The 17,423-nt window shown below is 36.6% G+C and overlaps 1 long non-coding RNA gene and 1 pseudogene across 3 annotated transcripts in view; one reads left to right on the top strand and one right to left on the bottom strand.

Moving 5' to 3' along the window:
• Positions 1–1,935: 1,935 nt before the first annotated feature.
• Positions 1,936–17,423, top strand: part of LOC144581911 (uncharacterized) — a 54,447-nt gene continuing 38,959 nt past the window's right edge. For 2 of the 3 annotated variants that reach the window (XR_013533335.1, XR_013533337.1), the window contains exon 1: positions 1,936–2,048. This is a non-coding gene — a long non-coding RNA (uncharacterized LOC144581911). Of the gene's footprint in view, positions 2,049–14,439; positions 14,547–17,423 lie in introns of all 3 variants that reach the window. The other variant, XR_013533336.1, reaches the window with a different exon arrangement.
• Positions 8,605–9,598, bottom strand: LOC118142809 (cell division cycle-associated protein 7 pseudogene; annotated as a pseudogene).

Here is a 17,423-nt window from a genome sequence, read left to right as displayed (position 1 = left end):
ATGGAGGAATTGTTCTCAGAACTTGAATCCCTCCTCAGACTTCAACGCCACCTGCTATTCCAAGTCACCAACATCTTTCACCTGAAACACTGTCTTGTCTTGTCTCATAGGTCCACCATTATCCACCACATCACAGCTAGAGTGAACTGTCAGCCACAGATGTCAGATCATGTTATTTTGCTGCTAAAAACACCCCAGTGGTTTTCCATTGCCCTCAAAATCAACTTGAACTTCATGGCCCCAGGCTGCTCCACAGACCTCATAGCCTAGGGCTCTTCCTTCTGCTCACCCCGGGCCAGCCACATGGGCTTCACTCTTTGTTCAGCTAAACTCCTTTTCATATCAGGAGCTTGATCTACCCTTCTGTGCCTGGGATGCACTTTCGCATGATCTTTACATGGCTGGTGGTGTCATTTCCTTCATGTCTCTGCACAGATGTCACTTCCTCAGAGGGGTCTTTCTAGACACTGTATGTAAAATATTCTGTATCATCCATTACATCCCAACTGGTTAGTTGGCTTTATTTTTTTTCATTGTACATGTAACAATTTCTAATGAAATTGTTATTTTATTATTAACATGTGATTTAGGTATTAACTATTATTCAGGTATTACTGTGAACATCCCCCACTTAGTGTAAGCTACATACGTAATAATAAGTCCTTTATTCCTCTTGTTTAGCTTTAAATCTCAGTACCAAGAATACTGCAGGGGCATGTGCTAATTTTTCAGTAATTATTTATTGAATTAATTAATGATGCATATATATTTATTAAAAATTGACCAATGGGTTCCTTCAGTGAATTTGTTGCCATTGTTTGCAGTGCATTTCATTGCTTTTTTTTAAAGAATATGCCCAAACTAGAGACCACACTTAAGAATATTATGATTAAAAAATCTGTATATTTATCATATTTTTTAAAACTATGCTTTTACATGACTAAACTATATAGCATATAACCCTGAAAAAACTTTTGCTCTCCAGCTTACTTTGGTAAGAGTATTTAATACGCCTGAGCCAGATTTTAAGTATAAACTTCCAAATGAGTCATTCTTTCTTTGGGAACATTTATCCTACCTGTTTCCACCACTTCCTCTGGGGAGGTTAATCTAAATTCTGATAATGCCAAGAAAGGCAGAACTTAAGTTTTATTCTTATTATTAACAAGTTTAAATGAATTCTTTTGAAGGTTTCCTTTTATTTGAAACACATAATTGTGACTTTCTAAGTTGAATTCAGCTGTTAATATATAATTCAGAGCCTATTGGATGACTTTTCTTTGTGGATACTGACATCACTGTTCTCTTTCTCAATGGTGCAAACAAGAACATTTTAGAAAATAAACCCTTGTCTATTGTTTCAGTAAAGTGCATAAGTATACAATACAAGGCTAATATTTTCAAGGTAATCTTTTAGGTAACTATAGACACTGTCCTGCCATTTTTATGGAGGAGAACCTATTGATTTACGTTTAAAAACAAAACAAAAAGATTTGATGAAATGTTCAGCTAACCAACCTGAAAACCCTTTTATTTTTGTTTTGTAAGGAGTCAAGCTTGACTTCTTAAAATTTAGATGTTAAATGACATCTCCTAGGAACATTCAGAAATAGAGATAGTTAGAAAAATAAATTAGGAAATTAGCTTGCAGGACCCTTCATTAGGGCTCTTTGGTCATAGTAAGTCATCTCCTTAAAGAAAGATAAGTTACTACCTTTAAGAGAACTGAAGTTTCTGAGCAAAAGGCATAATTCTAATGAAAACATACCTGGACCAAATCACAGCATGGCTTATCTGCTTCCTCCCTCCCTCAAAGGTAAAATCCTCTCTGAGACACAGAAGTGTCTGGTTAAATTTTAGGAGGTCAGAAGAGCCAGTGATGTGACAATAGACAAAGGTCAGAGTTATGTGGTCATGAGCCAAGGAGTGTTGGCTGCCTCTAGAAGCTAGAAAAGGCAAGGAACAGACTCCCTCTTGAAAATTCCAGAAGAAATGGGCTGTGCAAATACCCCATAGGACTTATTTTGGCCCTCTTATCTCCAGAGCTGGTAAGAGAAGGAATTTGTGTTGTTAAAGCCACTAGGTTTGTGATGCTTTGTTACAACAGCAATAGAAAACGAATACACCTAAACTGCCTTGACCACAATTTAGGGTGAAGACACTAGTTAAATATTTGCCTGCAGCTCACCCTCTACATTTGGGCATAAGAAAAGCTCTTCAGAGTGTGTTTTTGAGGTAAGGTGATACAAGGAAGTAGAGATTCACTTCAGCATGTAAGTTTAGTTTAAGCTCAAGCATTTATATCTTAAATTTTTTATTTATCTACTCAAATCTAGTCTAAATCTATTGTAGTATTTCTGAGCAAAAGGAGTAATTCTAATGAAAGCATAGAAAAGGTCTCCAGGATTATATGTGTAATTTGAGTAAGGCATGGCTTAATTTCAAATGAAATAAAATCAGAACATGAGATTTAAGATTGAGAAATGCTGACTTAGAGGCACTGAGACTTGTCTCCATTTCCTCAGAAATCTTTCTTGTATCCTATTTTTCCTCTTCACTATCATGATGACAGTTTTCTATTGTATTATATTTAGTTCCTTAACGACACCACTGATACCTCTATGATTAGGATCATGCCTTAATCATTTATGTAATTCACACTTAGCACAGGGATAACTATTTAGTTTATGTTGAATATGTGTTTAATAAATTTGAATTCTTACTCTGGGATTTTAGGATATTTTGCTGAATATCTATAATTTTAGGTTCGTTTGCCAAATACTGTATAATTTTTGCCATGTGAATGCCAATGAAAGCATTTGGTACTTTCGATCAATAAATCATTATTTGTCTCTATTAAAACTACACATGTATCCTGTATCCAATTTTCATCTCCCAATTGTTTGATGAACCTTCATTGTTTTATTTAAAATTATTTTTTTCTAGAATGTTAATGAGGGAGCCTTTAGAAATAGTTACATTACCTCTTAAAAATATTAATTTTTTAATTTTGTTGGTTGACTTCTCAGGACTTTTTTTTCCATTTTGGCCTTCAGAAATAAACAAATTAAATTATGAAACTATTTCTTTACTTATTCTTTCACATCTTTGCTCTCTATTTTTTTCTTTTGCCTCATCCAAGTAGGAATCCTCCCACCTTGATTTTAAATCTCTTGATTTGTATCTGGCCCTTTTCCATAATGTACTTATGTCCTATTTTATCTGTAAACCAATATATTAATCTGAACCCTTGGAATCTTCTAAGTGACATAATCACTTACAGTGTTATTAATATCTCCTTCGGAAAATATTATTTTGATCTGAGAGTTTCAATCTAATTCATCCTGGAATCATAGCTTTCTCTGAGTTACGAACTTTATCTACCACCACTCCTGCCCTCTGTGTCCCTGTTCATTTAGAACAGGGGCCAGAAAGAGTTCTTAATCTCTTCCTTATATATATCAAATGTAAAAATTAAGAGCGTCACTGGGAAAGGTTACTACTCCATTGGATCTTTAATTCAAGTGGTCATAATTAAAAAAAATTAAATTTTGTGCATTCTTTATAGACTACATTTTGTCTGAAAACAGATAATTTTGAGGTAGAGCAAACTAAGGCCTACAAAAGGGACTTCCTTCATTACCAGCCGAAGAGTATTTTTGAATATCAGTCCCCGGGAATGCACTTACTCTTTTGAATATTGACTACTTTGATCATACAGAATGGTTTTTTCACATTGAGAAATAGAAATCTCTATTTTTCCTATAGTGAAAGTTTACAACACATAACACTCCAGTAATTTTATCACTTTCACTTATAAAATAATTTTGGAGTGGGAAAAGACATCCCACCGAAGGAAAAAAAAGTGAGGAGAAAACTCATTTTAAAAAATGAAATATCTAACTATAGACATGTTTTTAAAAGTAGCATTGTTCCTTTAAATTTACTGCTGACCACATTGGTTTGTAATTTTCCTTACAAAAACTGGATTTTCCCAGCATGACACCCAGTGCTGGCACCAATATCAGACACTTAAAAATACTCATGCCAAGGAGTTAACAGGAAATATCTTGGCAAATTCAGAGTCAAAAGGAAAGCACAAAATTGTCAGAACGCATATCATGTTTCTCAGAATTATCTGTATCATGTTGGAAGTTTTTATACGGAAGTGTGTGTTGACACAAATGATTAAGGCCAGGATTCCTACAATTGACAGGAAAATGACCTATAAATAATGACCTGTGATGGACTTGTCATGCAGTCATTAAGTGAAATATTCTAGTACCAGTTTCCTCTCTTTGGTATCCCAGTTTCCGGCTTCTGTGAAGTACTTTTCCTTTGTGAAGATCACTCATTTTACCTGAGACCATCAAATTTTCTCTGGGCTTTACTAAATGATAATTTCATTCACTCTCTTAGCAGATAACAATATCAATTTGGAGTTTCACAAGCCTTTTGGAACACAATTCTGCTTACACAAATTTTTTTTCTGAAGAGCCTCTTATTTCTATTGCTACCTAAAATGCAAAATAAACTGCTTGAAATATTGAAAGTATAGGATTTTTTTAAGTTTAAGATAAAAATTAATTTTTAAGTCATTAAGCAGCCAGTTGGTCTATTATTTTATATACTGTATTATCTATTTTTCAGTTAAATTAATAAATTTTGATAAAATTCTTTGGGAAATGGTATTCAGAAAACTGCAAATGAGGTATTACAATTCAATTATCTCACCATATATGTATATCATAAATGAAATATAAAGTTTTAAAAAACTAATTTTATTAACCAAACTGAGGACAGTGGATGAAATCATAGTTCACTTTTAATTTTCAGAGGCCCCAGCAAGGTTTTCTTCTCTTTTGTTATTTCTCCTTCTAACTCCAAAACACCCTATGAACTAGTGGTCTATTTTCTTTCCTTCTTCTTTCTCTTCTTTCCTTCCTTCCTTCATGTCTGTGGGTAAGAGATTGCAGAGGAAAAGAAATATGCGATAAGCCCTGTCTTCTAAACCCACAAGCAAGATACCTGGATTTAGGCACTGAAAGGAAAAGAAAAAATTAAGAATTTTTGAAACCACGTCACATTATCACCATATTATATTACATTCATATATAATGTCATATAAGCAAATATATAATTAAGTCTGAGAAATAATTACAGATATCAAAATATGAGAGCTACACCACCAAGTGAGAATCAGTACCCTATAAATTCTATAGTTAATGACTTATGTTGCTCATTCTAAATGCTAACCTTGGGATAACATTTCTTAGAAGCTTATTTTTTCTTTAAGACAAACATTTTATTATTTTTTTTACTTTTATTTTATTTTTTTTATTGCATTTTAGGTTTTGGGGTATATGTGAAGAACATGCAAGATTGTTGCCTAGGTACACACATGTCAGTGTGATTTGCTGCCTTCCTCCCCATCACCTACATTGGGCATTTCTCCCCATGCTATCTCTCCCCAACTCCCCAACCCCCACTGTCCCTCCCCTATTTCCCCTGACAGACCCCAGTGTGTGATGCTCCCCTCCCTGTGTCCACGTGTTCTCATTGTTCAACACCCGCCTATGAGTGAGAATATGCAGTATTTCATTTTCTGTTCTTGTGTCAGTTTGCTGAGAATGATGGTTTCCAGGTTCATCCATGTCCCTGCAAAGGACATGAACTCATCATTTTTGATGGCTGCATAATATTCCATGGTATATATGTGCCACATTTTCCCATTCCAGTCTATCGTTGATGGGTATTTGGGTTGGTTCCAGGCCTTTGCTATTGTAAACAGTGCTGCAATGAACATTCGTGTGCATGTGTCCTTATAGTAGAATGATTTATAATCCTTTGGATATATACCCAGTAATGGAATTGCTAGGTCAAATGGAATTTCTATGTCTAGGTCCTTGAGGATTCGCCACACTGTCTTCCACAATGGTTGAACTAATTTACACTCCCACCAGCAGTGTAAAAGTGTTCCTATTTCTCCATATCCTCTCCAGCATCTGTTGTCTCCAGATTTTTTAATGATCACCATTCTAACTGGTGTGAGATGGTATCTCAGTGTAGTTTTGATTTGCATTTCTCTAATGACCAGTGATGATGAGCATTTTCTCATACATTTGTTGGCCTCAGTTATGTCTTCTTTTGTAAAGTGTCTGTTCATATCCTTTGCCCATTTTTGAATGGGCTTGTTTTTTTCTTTTAAATCTGTTTGAGTTCTTTGCAAATTCTGGATATCAGCCTTTTGTCAGATGGGTAAACTGCAAAAATTTTTTCCCATTCTGTTGGTTGCCGATTCACTCTAACGACTGTTTCTTTTGCAGTGCAGAAGCTGTGGAGTTTGATTGGGTCCCATTTGCCTATTTTGGCTTTTGTTGCCAATGCTTTTGGTGTTTTGTTTATGAAGTCCTTGCCTACTCCTATGTCCTGAATGGTTTTGCCTAGATTTTCTTCTAGGATTTTTATAGTGCCAGGTCTTATGTTTAAGTCTTTAATCCATGTGGAGTTAATTTTAGTGTAAGGTGTCAAGAAGGGGTCCATTTTTTTCTTTCTGCACATGGCTAGGCCGTTTTCCCAACACCATTTATTAAACATGGGAATCCTTTTCCCATTGCTTGTTTTTGTCAGGTTTATCAAAGATTGTATTGTTGTAGATATGTTGTGTTGCCTCCGAGGCCTCTGTTCCGTTCCATTGGTCTATATCTCTGTTTTGGTACCAGTATCATGCTGTTTTGATTACCGTAGGCTTGTAGTATAGTTTGAAGTCTGGTAGTCTGATGCCTCTCGCTTTGTTCTTTTTGCTTAGAATTGACTTGGCTATGCGGTCTCTCTTTTGGTTCCATATGAAGTTTAAGGTGTTTTTTTTTCAGTTCTGTGAAGAAGGTCATTGGTAGCTTGATGGGGATAGCATTGAATCAGTAAATTACTTTGGGCAGTATGGCCATTTTCATAATATTGATTCTTCCTAACCATGAGCATGGAATGTTTCTCCATCTGTTCGTATCCTCTCTTATTTTGTCGAGCAGTGGTTTGTACTTCTCCTTGAAGAGATCCTTTGCATCCTTTGTTAGTGGTATTCCTAGGTATTTTACTCTCTTTGTAGCAATTGTCAATGGCAGTTCATTCTTGATTTGACTCTCTTTAAGTCTGTTATTGGTGTATAGGAATGCTTGTGATTTTTGCACATTGATTTTGTATCCTGAGTCCTTTGCTGAAGTTGCTTATTAGTTTCAGGAGATTTTGGGCTGAGATGATGGGGCATTCCACATAGACAATCATGTTGTCTGCAAATAGAGACAATTTGACTTCCTCCTTTTCTATTTCAATACTCTTTATTTCTTTTTTTTGCCCGATTGCTCTAGCTAGAACTTCCAGTACTAGATTGAATAGGAGTGGTGAGAGGGCATCCTTGTCTAATGCCAGATTTCAAAGGGAATGCTTCCAGGTTTTTCCCATTCAGTGTGATATTGGCTATTGGTTTGTCGTAAATAGCTTTTATTATTTTGAGATGCATTCCATCAATACCCAGTTCATTGAGGGTTTTTAGCACAAAGGACTGTTGAATTTTCTCAAAGGGCTTGTCTGCATCAATTGAGATAATCATGTGTTTTTTGTCTTTCATTCCATTTATGTGGTGAATTATGTTTATAGTCTTGCATATGTTGAACCAGCCTTCATCCCCAGGACGAAACCTACTTGATCATGGTAGATAAGCTTTTTGATGTGCTTTTGCAATCAGTTTGTGATTATTTTATTGAAGATTTTTGCAATTATATTCATCATGGATATTGGCCTGAAGTTTTCTTTTCTTGCTGAGTCTCTGCTGCGTTTTGGTATCAGGATGATGTTGGTCTCATATAATGATTTGGGAAGGATTCCCTCTTTTTGGATGTTTGGAATAGTTTCGGAAAGAATGGTACCAGCGCCTCTTTGTATATCTGGTAGAATTCGGCTGTGAACCCATCTGGAACTGGGCTTTTTTTGAGTGATAGGCTCTTAATTGCTGCCTCAACTTCATACCTTGTTATTGATTTATTCAGGGTTTCGACTTCTTCCTGGTTTAGGCTTGGGAGGACACAAGTGTCCAGGAATTTATCCATTTCTTCCAGGTTTCCTAGTGTATGTGCATAGAATTGTTTGTAATGATCTCTGACGATGGTTTGAATTTCTGTGGAATTTGTAATGATATCCCCTTTATCGTTTTTTATTGCCTCTATTTGATTATTCTTTCTTTTCTTTTTTAGTAATCTGGCTAGTGGTCTATTTTGTTGATCTTTTCGAAAAACCAGCTCCTGGATTTATTGATTTTTTTGAAGGGTTTTTAATGTTTCTATCTCCTTCAGTTCTGCTCTGATCTTAGTTATTTCTTGTCTTCTGCTAGGTTTTGAGTTTTTTTGATCTCACTCCTCTAGCTGTTTCAGTTTTGATGATAGGGTGTCGACTTTAGATCACTCCTTGCTTCTCATGTGGGCATTTATTGCTATATATTTTCCTCTAGAGACTGCTTTAAATGTGTCCTAGATATACTGGTGTATTTTGTCTTCCTTCTCGTTGGTTTTGAAGAACATCTTTATTTCTGCCTTCATTTCATTGTTTATCCAGTCAACATTCAAGAACCATTTGTTCAGTTTCCAGGAGAGCATCCCTGACTTCTTCACCATAACGATTTTGAAGGCAGGGGCCACAGAACTATCCTTGAATGCCAGAGAAGTCTGGGTTTCTGCAGTTTGTTTTGGTATCAATAGTCATCTGATGGCATTGATGACAAGCAGAACCCAGTGAATGGCTATGTATTTTCTCTTGAGAGTTGCTGCAGATGTTCTCCAACTCTTCCTCTGTAATTTCTTCCACTGGGCGAATTATATGGGGAAGCGTCACGGACGATCTGAAGGGATGACTTCTGGGCATGTCATCTTCGTTCATGTAGCTGTCCATAGTCGTCCTCTGTTTCACCAACATGTAGTTATCCTCTTCCTCCTCCATGGGTCGGGTGTCAATGGACTAGAGGATCCGAAGCCTTGATCTGGTAAGAAGACCAGCTCTCTGTTCGGGGTTTCTCCTGGATGCAACCCCTGAGAATGTACGCCTTTGAGGACTCCTCGGTTGTGAGTTGGAGCCTGGGAGGGAATATCTTCCAGGGAACCAGCCAGGGAAGCTTTCTACTTCAGGCATGAGTTTTGCAAGCATTGCTTTTTTTGCTTTATATTTAAAGCACTTTTCACCTATGCAACTATCTTGCGTGTTCTTCACACGTACCCCAAAACCTAAGATGCAATAAAAAAAAGCACTTTTCTCCAAAAAATTCATCCCACTTTCATCTTCTGAATCGGAGTTGGAATCAGTCACAGAATTCTCGGAGGGCTGCGAGAGCTCTGCTTTTTTGCTGGTTGCTCCTCTGGTACTTCGCACTGGAAACTTCACCGCCACTCTGAGAGGTCCAGAGTGTCTGCACCGGCTGCGGGTCCTACAGCCTTCCCGAATTGACTGCAGCCTCATTCCGTCTTGTATCTCACTGTCTAAGAAACTGCAAAATGATTCATCATTAGAGTCCGCATGAAAAATCCTGGCCAGTTCATTAGGGACATCCGGCCTTGGTTTCTGTAAAAATCCACAATGGTCTAATACATCTTGCCCCCCACTTTCTGAAAAGCCGTAGACAGATTCATATCAGAGTCCTCATAAAAAAAAAATTGCCAGTTCTTCACTGGTACCTGACCTGAATTTAGGTTTATCAGAAGCAAAGCTGTCACAACTGTTATCAGAAGATGATGAGGTTTCCATGGAAATCAGCTTCACATAGCTGAATGTCTTTAAGTTCTTTACTCTGAGATCTTTCTGCAGCAGGCAGCTAGCGTCCTTGCTGGTGGTGGGTGCTCAGGTCGGTACACGAAGCAGCCGCGCTCAGAGGTCCCAGGGCAAGAGGAGGAGCAGCAGCCGCATGGCCGGCAGCCGGGGCGCACCCTAGAAGCAATTTTTTTTTTAATTATTTTTTATTTTTTGAGGCAGAATTTTGCTCTTGTCCCCCAGGCTAGAGTGCAGGGGCACGATCTCAGCTCACTGCAACCTCCCTCTACTGGATTCAAGCCATTCTCCTACCTCAGCCTTCTGAGCAGCTGGGATTACAGGCATGCGCCACCATGCCCAAGTAATCTTTTTGTATTTTTAGTAGAGACAGGGTTTCATCATGTCAGTCAGGCTGCTCTCGAACTCCTCACCTCAAGTGATCCGCCTGCCTCAGCCTCCCAAAGTTCTGGGATTAACAGGCGTGAGCCAATGCACCTGGCCTTAGGAGCACTTTTTAAATGACCTCTTTTAAAACTCCCACATAAATAATCAGAAATAAATAATATATTAATTCTGTAACAAGGTGCAGCAGTTCAAAATGAGAAGGACCTTAGAATCATTTCATTTAAACTTCTCATTTTAGAGCCAGTGAAAGTGAACTCGAGAGAACTTGGGGCCAATGTGACTTGACTACATCCACAGAGTCAAAAATAAAACTGGTCTCTGATGAACGAGAATCTGATAGAACATGTTGTACGTTCTGAAAGCCAATTCTAATAATAAGCCTTGGATTAATATCTCCCTGGAACTTGCAATTTCTACACTCTCCCTCTGCCTCCTCATACATTCTCTTTGGATGGCATGTGTATCAGTCAACATTGCTGTGTGGTTTACATTAGAGGCTGGAGACTATGAGAGGAAGAATTAGACCAACACCTTCCTTTATAAAAAAAAAAAAACTCAATCATGAAAGGGAGACAAGGCACGCACACATAAAAGAAAAGAAAAAGAGAAATTCAGTACTTGGCAGTGAGGTCTAGTTCCATTCAGTTGAGCACTAATTGGAGTCTTTTTGAGCTAATATCTTTGTCTCTTGAACCACTTTCGTTAAGGCTTCATAATACCTTTCTAGAGCACCTCTCTGACTCTACTCTTGTCCTACTTGAAATCATCAATGAGTGCCCATATCAGAAAAAATATCTAGTCAGCACTTAACACTTAATACAATACAAACCCCCCTTCCACCCTTCCTCCAAATTACTTTTCCTAGGGTTAGGTCTCATTAGCCACCTAAAATGGAACTGATCTCCAGCCAAACTGCACAGCCCACTACTGTTTGATACACTATTTTTAAAAATTTTCCCTCTCTTCTCCTGTTTATGACATGCTATGCAGAAGGTCTTCTCTTCATCCTTGTCTATCAAAATTCTACTGTCATTCATAACCCAATTTGAGGCTATGATTAGACTTTGTCATGAAGCTTTTCTTGTCCAATCAGGAGTAATCTTCCCATGCCTAGGACGGCTTTGGAAGTAAGGCTATATTGGTATATAGGCACTTAACACATTTTCCCCTTAACTATACTTCTTCCGTTTTTTTTCTAATTGAGAACTAGGAATATCAATGTCAGATAAACCACAAAATTTAGAAAAATAGCTAGTACAGCTTTTTAAGAGAAAATTTGAGGAATTAATTTTTAAAATGCTAGTTAAGAAGGAATTTAACACTTACTTGGCTTAACTTCTCACTAAATAAAGAAAAAACAAAAAGAGCTCAGTATTTCACAAGATAGTAAATTTCATTTTTAAACAATTATAATTGAAGAAAATCTCTGACACATTAGAATAAGCACAGATTTTTTAGGACAATAAAATCACAAACCATATAATTTTTTTCAGTTGGACTTAATTAAAAGTAAAAAGTTTTGCTCCACAAAAAGCAATAGTAAGAAAATAAGAAGTCAAGTAATAGAAAAAATGATTTATAATACATATATTTGATAAAGGCCTTGAATCTAGAATATAGAAAGAAATCTCATAATTCAACAGTAAAAAGAAAAAAAAAAGAAAAAGATTTGAACAAAGACCTCACAAAAAGACATACAAATAGCTAATAAGATTAGAAACAGATGCTGAACTTCATTAGTCATCAGGGAAATGTAAATTAAAGCCACCATAAGATATTACTACATATCCACTAGACTAGCTAAACTTTTAAAAAACGTGACAGCACCATCTGTATTGAATATATATTTGCTGTATATATAGGACTCTCATATGCTATTAGCAGGGTGTAAAATAGTAAGCCACTTTGGAAAACAGGTTAGGCCATTTCTTATAGTTAAATATGTGCTTTTTGAAATGGACCCAATAGCTCACTTCTAGGTATTTACCCAAGAAAATATGAAAACATATACTCACAAAAAGACTTGTATGTGAATGCTTATAGCAAACTTACTCAATCTGGAAACAACTGAAATGTTCTTAGGTAAATGAGAAATTGTGAAATACCACATCATGAAGTACTACTCAACAATAAAAAATTACTACTATACATGAAATAGGATGAATGAATCTCCAAAACTGAAAGAAGCCAGACTGGAAGAAATATATATTGCACTATTCCATTCCACAGTAGCAGAAATGGTTCTCATGTTGAGGGTGGAAAGGGGATTATCTGTAAAAAGGCTTCAAGAAACTTCTGGTGTGATAGAATGTGCTATATCCTGATCATTCAGCTCTCATGACTGCACAGTGTAAAGGAGAAAAGACCGCATTTACCTCTACCAAGGGTGAATGCCCCCCTTTTCTGGAAGGCTACTTATTTTAACAGTAATAGATTAATTATGGAATACATCCTATTATTTCAAACTAATTGAAATAGATCGATTTAGTGTAATATCACATCATGAAAAGTGAATCATACTGAAAATTCAGTTATGGTATTTCAATTGCAACAAAGCTGAACATGAAGGAGAGCATTTCAAAATCCATTTCCCAAAACTGTTGAAGGTAGATGTGCTCTGATATTCAGAATTGTTTGGATTTTAGAACAGTAATGTGGTGCATATATTATATCCCATCTGCAGCAACTCTTAATTAATATATTAATAGTTTTGTTGTAAAACACATGAAAATATATACAAGTGAAGTTAAATTAAGACTATTTATAGCCTCATGTCAGTTCAGAGCATGTTTTTCAGCCAAATAAGTTCTAATATCACTATTACCCAAATCTTCAGTTTGGTTTTGGGAATGCAAGGAAGGGACTGTGGACCTGTAGTTCCATTTATCATTGATTATTAAAATGGCTCAATAGAGAATGTACTTTCCATGTTTCAAGGTTATATACATGGTTGTGATGAACTGGAACTGTTGTCAAGTATAGCAATCTTGGCTAATGCTAAATTCATGGCATTGTTCTTTGAGCATGGAGATTTAATCCCAGATGATGACAAAGTTTTTGGTTTCAATGGACTTACAACGGGGATAAAGCAACATTTTTTTTTACTTGAATGAAACATCCTTTTACTTTTATTTTCATTTTAAAATGCATACCCATAACACAAAACTATAAGAAATGATGGATCTCTTAATAAAAAAATAGTTTTCCCATTAAAATGAAATATCAAAAAGTTTAACATGGAATTGATGACTAAATTTTAGTCTTAAATATTACATTTTTTCACTTGAATCATTGCTTAGTTCTCATTCGACAGGACCTGATATCTTCTATGTCTTGGCCAGTGCTTATAGGCACAGGTGTGCATATGAACATCTGCCTTCATGTCCTAAGGAAACTCTAACATTTGGCATAAAATGGAGGTAATGTGATATAATACAAAGAGCCTGAAGATGGGGGTTAGTCTCAGATTCTAAGTTCTCTCTTAAAAATCTATGACTGCAAATAATTCAGCTGTTCTGAACCTTAGTTTTATCAACTATAGTTGAGACCTGTAAATAAAACTTTTTAGAATTGTTTTTAAGATTTCATGAGCAACTGTCAAGCATTCAATAGAGAGTAGGCACTTGATTAGAGGTAATTACAATGAGTTTATTATAGTATCAATAAACTTTAACAGAGGAATCTGTGGTTAAAAAGAGAAGTATAGCATTGTGTTAGAGACTGGCTTAAACTTCATCTTGTGAATATGTTATTCACTTCTACTTATAAAACTATTACAAATTTTCACCACTGGAATTTGGCAAAAAATATGTTTGCTAATGTCTGATGAAACTGCACATGACCTACTGACTTACAACATCCCTTACAAAACCCTTGGTCAGGAATTACAGTCTACCTAGTGCAAAGAAAGCTCAGAATTATACCAGAAAAAATTACAGGAGAAAATAATTCTTTCAACAAGAAAGATGTACATTGTAATCAGTGATAGCTCAAAAACTGTGTCTCTGATTCACAATTTTGACACAGTGAATGAAATTGGACTCATTTTTGGAAAGCTTGGCTATATTATCTGAGGAGGCAAATGAGGGAAGAAGGTGTTTTATTGTAAAAACATCAACTGTAAACAACCAATCAGAATCCATTAAGCTGTTTATTCTTGAAATCATTCTTTCAGACTGATTACTTAAGTATCAAATGCAATAAAGCAATCAACTTCTTCTTTATTTGTTTGTTTTTTTTACTACTTAGTTCTTATGGGAAATTGTATCCAGGTCATCACAACACAATTGAAAACAACTGACAATGAAAAGAATGCTAATTAGTTTCCTCTCTCTCTTATCACTGATCCGTACACAGTAAGTAATGCTTCCACATTCTTCCTCTTATTTGTCTGCAACCTTTCTATATATCTAGACCTTAACATTGTTTGAAAGAAATCATGAGCTAACAAAGCAATGCACAGCATTGATAAGCTATGTTAAATAGTAGACAGTGCAATGGAATAGAAATAGTGTGTTTAAAGTCATTAGATCAAATATTTATTGGGCAAGCACTACCACAAGTGCCAAGGTTAAAAAAATTAGACCCAGGCTTTGAATTTGGGAACTCAGAGGCTAGTAGGGGAGATAAATAAATACACAAATACAGCACAGAACAATACATGTAATAACAGACTGTAGCCAAAGTAATAAACATTTAGACAAATAATAAACAGTCTGGCTCAGCACAGACAGGGCCATTATGCTACTCAAAACCCTGTGTTCTGCTCTAAGACTTCTGTGACTAAATCGAATCATCTGAAGTTGGATGAGCCAAAAGCTATCTATCATTCCAGTCCTTTAGTCCCACCTGCTTCAAAGAGACTGGTAGGACTAAATTCCTGAATTGTCAGGGCTTTAATTCAGCCAATATCCAAAGTCTCAGTGATCCCTCTTTAAAAAATAGCATTAATATAATCTATGGGCCGCTTATTCAGTCTACCATTGGTGGGCATTTGGGTTGGTTCCAAATCTTTACTATTGCAAATAGTGCTGTAATAAACATATGTGTGCATATATACCATGGAATACTATGCATCCATAAAAAGAATGAGTTCATGTTCTTCGCAGGGACATGGATGAAGCTGGAAGCCATTAGTCTCAGCAAACTAACACAAGAACAGAAAACCACATGTTCTCACTCACAAGTGGGAGTTGAACAATGAGTACACATGGACATAAAGAGGCATGTCACATGCCAGGACGTGTCAGGGGTGGGGTCAAGGGGAGGGAGAACATTAGGACAAATACCTAATGTATGTGGGGCTTAAAAACTAGATGATGGGTTGATAGTTGCAGCAAACCACATGGCACATGTATACCTACGTAACAAACCAGCACGTTCTGCACATGTATCCCAGAACTTAAAGTAAAAAAATCTATGGCAAAAAGTCTCCCTTCTATTGCGTTATGCTGTTTACTCCCTGAGACAACTCCCAAGTTGTCATTTTTCCTCCTCCCTTCTCAGAAAATTCTGCCTCCTAAAAGTTCTATTTCATAGTGTAAAAATTCCCCTACAACTTCTGTTCATGACATTTTATTCATCACTCTCACAACTGGACCCTGACTTGCTTTTGAGAGTTTCACCTGGAGGCCACAAGAGATAGCTGTTATTTTTCTGTCCCCCCATATACTGAGTATCAGGCAGCGAGTTTGGTGTCTCTCTTAATTCCAGTTTCAGTTTTTTTCCCCACTGCCTGTAAGACACCCATGCTGTGAGTTCATCAGTCACATCACTTTCTCCCACCCCCTACAGTCGGTCACTTTCCAGTCACTCAATAGTTGTGCCTCATTCACTGAACAGCTGTACTTCTGAGTCACGCATAGACATTCTCTTCATCCCAGATTCCTTCTACTATCCTGTAAGATTTCCAGGCCTCCAGATAACCTATTCAGGACTCTAATAGCTCGTTTCCAAGATTCTTCTCTACTTTTCTCTGGCACCCATTCTTAAGACCATAAAGTGAACTTTTCCATCACCTGAAGCTCATAGAAGTTAAAGTCTCTGTTTCAGTAAATTTACTGTTTTCAGTGAATCCCATGATTGTTTTTCAGACCCTTTAGTCATTTGGCCTTTCACACTCCACAGTACCTTATTCTTAACCTAACTCTAACCATAACAACCATTAACCTTGATAATAACCGTGATCATGAGCATAACCATAACTATGACCACAGCCAATACTGTAACCATGAGCTTGACCATAACCATAACCATAACCATAATGCTTGTTATCTTTACTGCCCTACTATTCACCTTGGATTCCACGGTCCATTATTTTGATTACTGTTGTCTTCCCTCTGAACTCCAATTTCCTCTGCCTTTTCATTGCCTTTGTTTAGCAAAACAAAACCCTCAAGGAATCAATTTTCTGTATCTTGGAATGACACTGGAAATAACAGTAGGATAAGGTAACACTATATATTTATTATTATCATCTAGGTCATTAACAGTGCCTGCTTAGCCTAGTATATTTCTCATTCACTGGCCTCAATTATTCACACTCTTCTCAATTTTTTCTCACCCTCAACTTACACCATGCCAGACCCACCATTTTTCAGACCCAGATGAATTCATTTCCTAAAAGGAAGAAATAGAATGTATCATATGGATTCTCTTAATTCCCTTAATTAGATAGCATCAGTGCAAGAGTAATCCTATTGTTCTCTTGTTCAAAGGGGAGAAATCTTGTCCCCTATCCTGTTTAAGAACAGTCCTTTCACAACTACCCTAGATTCAATTCCTTCCCACCCTCCCAGGAAGCATGCAAAGTCAGTTGTCCCTTTTCTCTCCTGTGTAATTAATCCCCTTCTTTCTCAAATGTTCCTTTCTGGGAACATTTAAAGAGTTCCTCTCATCTTAAAAACAAAACAAAATAAAAACAAAACTTTCCTTGAACCCAATTTTACCTCTATCATCTTCTCTTTTTTGACTCTGACAGTCACATTTCTTGAATATCCAAAGTAGGTCTGTCCTTAACTCCCCATTTTCTCCTCATCAGACTCTAATCTGCCTTATGTACTGAAGTACTATATACTTATGTGCTGCACTCTTACTACCATCAGCAATGACATCCCTGCCACTCAATCCAAAAAGCAGTTTTCTATTCCTTGGCCTGGTTTTCCTTGAGTAGTGCTGATCCCTTTGGGTTAGAAGTTAATATAAAGTAGTAGTTAAAACTGGGCTCTGGAGTC

The sequence above is a fragment of the Callithrix jacchus genome, chromosome 3 (genome assembly GCF_049354715.1).
Source record: "Callithrix jacchus isolate 240 chromosome 3, calJac240_pri, whole genome shotgun sequence".
In the NCBI taxonomy this organism is placed as follows: domain Eukaryota; kingdom Metazoa; phylum Chordata; class Mammalia; order Primates; family Cebidae; genus Callithrix; species Callithrix jacchus.
Note: the sequence above shows the minus strand (reverse complement) of the source record. Positions and strands in the feature narration are given on the sequence as shown.